This window comes from Mytilus californianus, unplaced genomic scaffold (assembly GCF_021869535.1).
Source record: "Mytilus californianus isolate M0D057914Y unplaced genomic scaffold, xbMytCali1.0.p SCAF_6, whole genome shotgun sequence".
Lineage (NCBI taxonomy): Eukaryota > Metazoa > Mollusca > Bivalvia > Mytilida > Mytilidae > Mytilus > Mytilus californianus.
This window is the reverse complement of record NW_026262712.1, coordinates 104,575,487-104,585,095: the sequence shown is the minus strand read 5'-3', so window position 1 is coordinate 104,585,095 and position 9,609 is coordinate 104,575,487.

Sequence of the window (9,609 nt, the reverse complement as noted above, 5' to 3'; positions counted from 1 at the left end):
TCTGAACGACTACCTTAAAGTTTGGATACACATTTTGATAAGCCAGTTATGGAAATGTAACAGTTCAAATAACTATGAATAAATAGCAAACATATTAAACTTGAATAAGAAGTGATATATTCACATGAACGGTACCAGTTTTACTGCAACAGAGACGCATTTCGACAGTTAATGTATCAGCAGTAATTCATGAAGTCAAATGTATGAAAATACAAACAAGAAACAGATTTTGAAAAGTTATTATTTGCTGATATATATATATATATATATATATAAGGTGTTCCTTGGATGGAAAGACAGCTCATGTTACAATCACAGTTATCTACGGGTAAGCAACGTTCGTATTAGTGTCTAAAACAGCGACAATCAACATCAATTTCCCCAAAGGATGAAACATGCTATGAGTAAAAAAATCAATTGCGAACGGGAGGGATGAGTTTGTCCTGTGTGGACTCGCATGCCACCATTTGTCACACAAATCTTTACTCCTTATGTCATCGATATTTACTGCCAAAAGCTAAGAAACCAAACAACCAAAACTAAAAAATATATCTTATTATACTTTAAGATTAATTATTATGCTCTTTAAATTATCTACATTTTCTAAACACATTGACGAAATATATCCATCTGATCGAAGAAATACATGTTAACAATGATCGTTTTCCCTTGAATCCTTCATTTAATCAAACACACAAGAAATATGTATGTCAGTAAAGAAGAGAGTGGTTCAGTTTATTATTACAACACTAACTGAAAAATCATGAGTGGGAAATAGCTGTTAAATACAACATTAAATATCTGAAATACACATAGGATTTATGAAATATTCAAAGGAAAACCAACAGATGTAAATGTAGTTATTATATAACTAATATACGGTATCATTTTGCTAATTGTTGAAGGTCGTACGGTGACCTATAGTTGTTTGTCATTTATTTTCTGGTGTGGAGAGTTGTCTCATTGGCAATCATACTACATCTTCGTATTCAATATGTATAAATACATAACACAAAGTCATGGTCATGTTTATATTGATAAATGGGAAAAATGATACCAGCGAGACAATTAAATTTAAACTTTACGTCGACGAAAAACGAAAAGACCGTAGATTAAGGAGAAACGACAGAAAGACATATCTGTTCCCACAACGATACATAGAAAACTAAATACGCATGACCAAGACAAACGCCACTTAAATTGGATGAGTGAACTCATTTTGCTCGAATAAGGTACGATTTTTCTTCCCATCGTTTTACATAAGGCAAGTAGACATTCGTAATAAATAGTGATGTGATTATCGAGGAAAAGACGGGTCCTTGATATATGTGATGCAAATAGTCCGTAAACATACACCATTCCATTTTACTTGTTAATACTTCTTGAGGCGAAGAGAAGAGAGCAAACTTTTATTATTATTTTATATTAATCAAAATTAGATGTTACTGGTGCGAAAATTATCCTTTCAACACCAACAATTATTTGCACTATTATTCTATTTGAATTAACGAACGTAATGTGTGTTTGGGAGAACAGTTTCTAATTAAAACAAAAATCTGTATTTGAGCAAGTTATGACCATTTTGTGCTTTTCTGTCACTGGGTTTAAAGACTATATATGTAAAACAAATTGGACATTAATAAAGCAATTGTATAGAAAAAAAACTAGTACATATTGATATGTATACATATATATGAGGTGAAATATGATACAAAGACTTTTAGATCATTTAACTTATATCAATAATTATTGTAATTGTGATGGGTAGTTTTTCTTTCTTTGTCTTGTTATCTTGATTTTTTTATTAATAGATATAGCACATCAGATACTAGCTATAATCCGACTGTACAAATTTTAACATTGACATACCACTAATTGTAGGCAATGTGAAGAGGCTTGAACAGAAATCGAAATTGATTTGAATAGGTTTTGGAGGTGTGGTGTTAGACCTAATGATTGATGTCTTCAATATACAAGAAATCCATGATTGTTGTTATCGAGTATTTATCTTGTAAAATTGTTCAATTGATAGTTTAAATTTCAAAGTACCTTCTTTGGGTTTTAGATATGTGATATGTGATAATACTGACAAGATAGGTAAACGAAAATTCTCCTCAAAATTGAAACATGATAACGAAAAGTTTGTTTTAAATATAACAAAGAAAGATGATAAACGCTTTACTATGTTTACAATGCTAGTGACCTAAGGTAAAATACAAAAACATTTAATCAACATATACTTTTTTTTTTAATTTTGAATTTAAAAGGTATAACCACCGAACTGAGAAATTTTAAATCTACCGAAATAGACATTAACATAACTTGCATTTTGTTTCCTTTTATTTGTCTGAAGTTGTTTTAACATTTGATTTAGTGATTAAATTTATCTAAATATAAAATGATAAATATTTTATTGTAAATTCACGAGAAAATAAAACTTTTATCCCTTGAAACAGAATATTGTCTTTGAAAGTGCTTCATCTTCGCAAATAAAGACGTATAAAATCAATTTAGAATGTTTGTTTGCATAATCGATTGTTTTTACAATTCGACAATTATTTGCATTGTAATTATAATCTGGAAACATATACTTTTTAACATCAGAATGCAAATTTCAAAAATACCGAAATATATTTTAACTAAGTAACTTCAATTTCAAAATATCCGAAGATTTTTGTTCTGTGATTCAATTTATAAACATTAAAAATCATAAATATTATATTTTATATTTGATTATGTGAATATCAAACATTAATCAGTTCATGTCAAATCTTCCAAGGAGAACTTTCATTTAAAATATATATAATGCATGGACGATAAGGTACAAATACTAAGATTAGGTCAAGGTCGGTTGCATTATCTAACAAGTTGTTGTGCTATAAAGAGTACACATGATGGGCAACAGAAGTTTACCTATTGTCAATTCTCGTAGGTTTATTTTGAACTTACGAAGCAAGATAAACATTCAACCTAAAGAAAACACATGAAATGAAATCTGAGCGAGACCGGGAACGTCTACAAAATTTAATTTTTACAAGGTGAAATTCGAATAAACTTAAATTGCTCTGCTCTAAATTGTTGAAGATTATTTTTACATTAAGTTGGACATAAATGAAAATAATTTTTTTTCAAGCAGATTTTAAACAAAAAGTTTGATAGATTCAAATCTAAATTTTCGTCTTTTTTTCAAAATTGAGAATTACTTGCTCTTCATAGTTGGAATAAGGGTTGTATTTTCAAATATCTTGCCGTTGAGCATCACAGAAGAGACATTGATCGTCAAAATACAAATCTTAGCTTGTGCAGTGAAACTGATACGGCTTATATTACATTGGATTACTACCACTGGGTCGATGCATCTCTTTTAGACGTTTTGAGGGCATCACAAGCTCAGTACACTGTAGCTCAGTACTTCTGATTTGTTTAAATTAAAAGAAACATAAATTATCGAAATTCTCATCAGGTGTAGTGAACTTCGTACCATTAATTAGGTAACCTGAGGAAGAAAATTTGAAAAAAAATTCTATATTTGTTTAAAAAAAAAGTATCTTTTGTAGAGCCGTATATATATTGTTAAATGGTGAAAGCAAATATCAATATCGATGACCACAACAAAAAAGTGTGCAGTTTTTTTTTTATATTTAAGTCATATTATTTTATGTAGAATATTGACTTTCAAATTTGTTGTACACTAGTTATTTTTACTATCAACACAGTAACATGATATATACTGACGCAGTTACTAACGGACGAAACATAAAAAGGCGATATATTTAACTTTTTTTGTGGTATGAAATAGGTCATGGTTTGAATTTCAACTGTTAGTCTAAGATGCATGATTTTTAGTCTTAGATGCATGATTTTTTTAATTACAGATGGGTGCAGTCCTAACCTGTACAGCAAGTTAACTTGATAACCAGTCATTTGGACTGGTCAAAGTTAACCTGTGACAGGATTTAGGAGTGCTCTGACCAGTCCTAGGACCACAATCTAGTTAACTTGAAAAGCGGACTTGGTCCTAGGACTGTTTTTATGTCTGCAGAAAAAGTTAACTTGGAAACAGGTCCGCTATTGATATAAGTTAACTTCGAAACCAGTTTTGCCATAAGTTAACACAAGTTAACTTTGATTTTGACAACTCCGATCGAACCAGACCTGATCTCAAGTTAACTTGTGGCCTGGTCTGCTCAACATTAAGTTAACTTGTAACCAGGACCGCTCTACATCGATTTTTTTAAATATTTTTTAATGTCTTTTTTCTTGGTATAAACATAGAAAAATAAAGTCAATTTAATACTTCCGTGATATAAACACGATTAAATACATGTAGCTCCGTGTTGAAGACCTATAATGGTTTACTTTTATAAATTTTTATTTCGATGGAGAGTTGTCTCATTGGCACTCATACCACATCTTCTTTTATCTATTTGTAAATAAAGTACGCATAAAACTTTGCTTGTTTATATACAAATTTATCCGTGATCTGCCTTTCTATATATAAAAAAAAACGATAATGGTTACAATGCTAACGAGCTGAATATATATTCCAATACATATCAAATTCTATAAATCGTATTAACCATATTTGCACTTTATAATGTAAATCTATATAGCCGCATAGTAAATCAGTAATATTTTTATGTCGGGATAGAATGTACAAAACAAATGACAGCAATATTGCAACACAATCACTACAAATAATTTTACACGCATATTTTTAGAGTGCCAGCATGTCCTCCTTTTGTTCAATATATTGATACGTAACTAAATTTCAGTAGTTTTGATACCCCAGGCTGACTCGTATAGCAAAATTATTTGACCGTATCAACCAAAACTTACCATATTTGCACTTTATCATGTAAATCTAAATAGTCGCATAATAATTCAGTAATATTTTATGTCAGGATGTATTGTATAATACAAATGACAGCAATATTGGAACATAATGTGAATACAAAATTTTGACCGTATAAATCTAGATTGCCAGCATGTCCTCTTTTTAATCAGAATATTGTCTCGCAACAAAATTTCAGAAGTTTTGATACCTCAGGCTGACTCCTATAACAAAATTATTTGACCGCAACAACCAAAACTGACCATATTTGCACTTTATTTTGTAAATCTATATAGCTGCATAGTAAATCAGCAACTATTTTTATGTCAGGATTTAATGTATAATACAAATGACAGCAATATTGGAACACAACAACTACAAATTTTTGTCTGCATAATTTTAGAGTGCCAGCATGTCCTCCTTTTGTGCAATACATTTATACGTAACAAAATTTCAGTAGTTTTGATACCCCAGGCTGACTCGTATAGTAAACTTATTTGACCGCATCAACTTAAACTGACCATATTAGCACATTATTATGTAAATCTATATAGCCGCATAATAATTCAGTAATAATTTTATGTCAAGAATGAATGTTTTATACAAATGACAGCAATATTGGAACATAATGTGAAAACAAAATTTTGTCCGTATCAATCTAGATTGCCAGCATATACTCTTTTTAATCAAACTATTGTCTCACAACAAAATTTCAGTAGTTTTGGAACATCAGGCTGACTCTTATAACAAAATTATTTGACCGCATCAACCAAAACTGACCATATTTGCACTTTATTTTGTAAATCTATATAGCCGCATAGTAAATCAGCAACTATTTTTATGTCAGGACTTAATGTATAATACAAATGACAGCAATATTGGAACACAACAACTACAAATTTTTGTCCACATAAATTAAGAGTGCCAGCATGTCCTCCTTTTGTTCAATATACATGATATATTGATACGTAACTAAATTTTCAGTAGTTTTGAAACCCCAGGCTGACTAGTATAGCAAAAATATTTGACCGCATCAACTTAAACTGACCATATTTGCACATTATTATGTAAATCTATATAGCCGCGTAATAATTCAGTAATAATTTTATGTCAAGAATGAATGTTTTATACAAATGACAGCAGTATTGGAACATAATATGAATGCAAAATTTTGTCCGTATCAATCTAGATTGCCAGCATGTCCTCTTTTTAATCAAAATATTGTCTCGCAACAAAATTTCAGTAGTTTTGGAACATCAGGCTGACTCCTATAACAAAATTATTTGATCGCATCAACCAAAACTGACCATATTTGCACTTTATTTTGTAAATCTATATAGCCGCATTTTAAATCAATTTTAATGTCAGGATTTAATTATATATATAATGTATAATACAAATGACAGCAATATTGGAACACAACAACTACAATTTTTGTCCACATAAATTCAGAGTGCCAGCATGTCCTCCTTTTGTTCAATATACATGATATATTGATACATAACTAAATTTCAGTAGTTTTGATACCCCAGGCTGACTCGTATAGCAAAAATATTAGATCGTATCAACCAAAACTGACCATATTTGCACTTTTTCTTTGCTTTTTTGACCTAGATTAATTTAATCCTTAAATTTGACAGCAATACACCAAACTACATAATGACCTATGATTCAGTAAGATCAATATATTTCTAAGATAGTTGTATAGTTTGATGAAAATCCTAGTTGATTTGAAAAAGTTATAAAAAAAATTAAAGTGTACTATCTCTATTTTGTCTGAACTGCAAATCCTAGCTTTTTGGACCTAGATTAATTTAATTCTTAAATTTGACAGCAATACACCAAACTTCTAAACAACCTGGGATTCAGTAAGATTATTATATTACCGAGGTAGCTGTATAGTAAGATGAAAATCTAAGTTGATTTGAAAAAGTTATAAAAAGAATTAAAGTGTACTATCTGAATATAGTCCGAACTGCAAATTCTAGCTTTTTTGACCTAGATTAATTTAATCCTTAAATTTGACAGCAATACACCAAACTACATAATGACCTATGATTCAGTAAGATCAATATATTACTAAGATAGCTGTATAGTTTGATGAAAATCCTAGTTGATTTGAAAAAGTTATAAAAAAAATTAAAGTGTACTATCTCTATCATATTTTGCATGTTTTGTCTGAACTGCAAATCCTAGCTTTTTGGACCTAGATTAATTTTATTCTTATATTTGACAGCAATACATTAAACTACATAATTACCTTTGATTCAGTAAGATCAATATATTACCAAGGTAGCTGTATAATAAGATGAAAATCTAAGTTGATTTAAAAAAGTTATAAAAAGAATTAAAGTGTACTATCTGAATATAGTCCGAACTGCAAATTCAACCTTTTTTTACCTAGATTAATTTCATTCTTAAATTTGACATCAATACACCAAACTACATAATGACCTATGATTCAGCAAGATCAATATATTACTAAGATAGCTGTATAGTTTGATGAAAATCCTAGTTGATTTGAAAAAGTTATAAAAAAAATTAAAGTGTACAATCTGAATTTTGTCCAAAATTGCAAATCCTAGCTTTTTTGACCTAGATTAAATTTGACAGCAATACATTAAACTACATAATTACCTTATATTCAGTAAGATCAATATATTATCAAGGTAGCTGTATAGTTTGATGAAAATCCAAGTTGATTTGAAAAAGTTATAAAAAGATTTAAAGTGTACTATCTGAATATAGTCCGAACTGCAAATTCTAGCTTTTTTGACCTAGATTAATTTAATCCTTAAATTTGACAGCAATACACCAAACTACATAATGACCTATGATTCAGTAAGATCAATATGTAACTAAGATAGCTGTATAGTTTGATGAAAATCCTAGTTGATTTGAAAAAGTTATAAAAAAAATTAAAGTGTACTATCTGAATATAGTCCGAAATGCAAATTCAATCTTTTTTTACCTAGATTAATTCAATTCTTAAATTTGACAGCAATACACCAAACTACATAATGACCTGTGATTCAGTAAGATCAGTATATAACTAATATAGCTGCATAGTTTGATGAAAATCCAAGTTGATTTGAAAAAGTTATAAAAAGATTTAAAGTGTACTATTTGAATTTAGTCCAAAATGCAAATTCAAGCTTTTTTTACCTAGATTAATTTAATCCTTTAATTTGACAGCAATACACCAAACTACATAATGACCTATGATTCAGTAAGATCAATATATTACTAAGATAGCTGTACAGTTTGATGAAAATCCTAGTTGATTTGAAAAAGTTATAAAAAAAATTAAAGTGTACTATCTCTATCATATTTTGCATGTTTTGTCTGAACTGCAAATCCTAGCTTTTTGGACCTAGATTAATTTTATTCTTAAATTTGACAGCAATACACCAAACTACATAATTACCTTTGATTCAGTAAGATCAATATATTACCAAGGTAGCTGTATTGGCTTTGAACTAGCTGTCAGCAACTGGGAGTACTCTCAGATCTGTACTTAGTGTCTTTTTGTTGCAGGGATGTATAAGTACCCTGCCGCGTCCACTCTGTGTTTTTGTTAGATGTATTTCTGCTTTGTATCCATCTGATGAGTTAAGCCTTTTTCAAATGAGTTTTATAGTTTGTTCTTATGTTGTACTGTTACACCAATGTCCCAGGTTAGGGGAGGGTTGGCGCCGTCAAACTAGTTTAACCCCGCCACATTCTGTATGTGCCTGTCCCAAGTAAGGAGCCTGTAATTAATAAGTTGAACAATAAAACAATTCTGGTCGAAACATATATATTTGACAGTTCCATAACTCTGAAATATTGTAAACATTGTCAATATTGTGTTTTCCCCCATTAATGTTAGATATTTAGATTCTGCGATTAAAAGGGGATTAGTGAGACACCTTTCACAATCAAAATCTATACAATTTGTGAATTGTTTGTTAATGATAAAAACTACAGTAAGATTAACTTGAGTACTTAGAAATAATTCTACATGTTCCCTCTTCATCAAAAGCAGTAAAAAAATTAAAGTTATTGTGAGACGATGCAAAAGATGAAACACATGTATATATTTTTGTATCGATTGTTTACAGATTTAGGAAAAAATATGATACACGTACTTCCTGATTTATTATTGGAAAATACCTGAAATATGAACCATTGCATTTGAAATAATCTATAAAGTGAACACGAATATTTCTTTCTTACCGACATCTTGTACTATTTCATGTTGAAAAACTAATAATTTAACATTAATGTTTTACATAAGCTAAGGGAACAATTGTATACTACTTATAAAGATTCTAAACAAGTGGAATGTATATATGACGTTTTAAATTTGTTTTTGTCCTTTCCTTTTTGAGTTATTCAATATTACTTCATTTATTTGCATATGAAATTTTAAACGATCTTGTATTTTGTTTGCCATAAACCTTTTACTCAACTACCTGACCTTCAACTGGTTCTAAATAAAATGATTCATTTCGCTTATGAGCTTTTAAAATTATTTTGAGTCTGTTTATCATTTATTTATGTAGTGTTTATTTTATTTTATATTAGTCTTTATCAGATGATGATATAATTTAGTTCCTATACGCACTATTGTTATTTTGGATATCAATATCTAACATATTCCAAAAATCATTCTCAAATTACTTTTGAATTTATTTAGATTTATATATTACGGACTTTTAATTATGTTTCGAATCGTAAAACAAATGAAATTAACAGAATACAAAAGATGCCCCGTTTATTATGAATTTTGG